This window comes from Myotis davidii, unplaced genomic scaffold, assembly GCF_000327345.1.
Source record: "Myotis davidii unplaced genomic scaffold, ASM32734v1 scaffold566, whole genome shotgun sequence".
NCBI lineage: Eukaryota > Metazoa > Chordata > Mammalia > Chiroptera > Vespertilionidae > Myotis > Myotis davidii.
The window spans coordinates 679078-679635 of NW_006296617.1; the positions used below are offsets into that span (position 1 = coordinate 679078).

At 63.1% G+C, this 558-nt stretch overlaps 1 protein-coding gene across 1 annotated transcript in view; it reads left to right on the forward strand.

The window, feature by feature from the left end:
• Positions 1-558, forward strand: part of NPAS1 (neuronal PAS domain protein 1) — a gene marked incomplete at its 3' end in the record, with an annotated part of 12674 nt that overhangs the window by 6616 nt on the left and 5500 nt on the right. The window lies entirely within an intron of this gene.

Sequence of the window (558 nt, forward strand, 5' to 3'; positions counted from 1 at the left end):
TCCAGAAGCCACTAGCCACAGAGGGCTGCTGCTTACGTGAAAACCAAAAATTCAGGTTCAGTCAGACTCGCCACACTTGGAGCATCTTAGCCATAGGTGGCCAGCGGCCCAGGCGTTGTACGGCGCAGACACGGTGGATCCTGGTTCCAGGAAAATTCTGTTAGCCCCGGGCGAGGCCAGGGTTTCTCAGTCTCCGCTCCACTGCGTTGGGGACCAGGAGACCCTTTGCTTGGGGGCTCCCTGTGCATTGGGGGGTCCCCAGCAGCATCCCTGGGCTCTCCACTGGATGCCAGGAGTCCGTCCTCTGGGGGAACCACCCAATCAATCACTCCACAGACGGCTAGCCCGAGGGCTGGGCACGCGCACACATGGTGCCCTTCAAATCTTCTTCCAGAGCCAGCGCCCCCAGTGCAAGGGAAGCCGGCTGCCCCCCCAGATGAGGAGGAGGCCCCCCAGACCCAGGGCAAGTGCATCAAAGTGGAGCCTGGCCGTGGGGACACGAAAGACCTGGAGGACAGCGGAGACGAGGAGCCAGCTGGCCACGCAGCCCCGCCACCG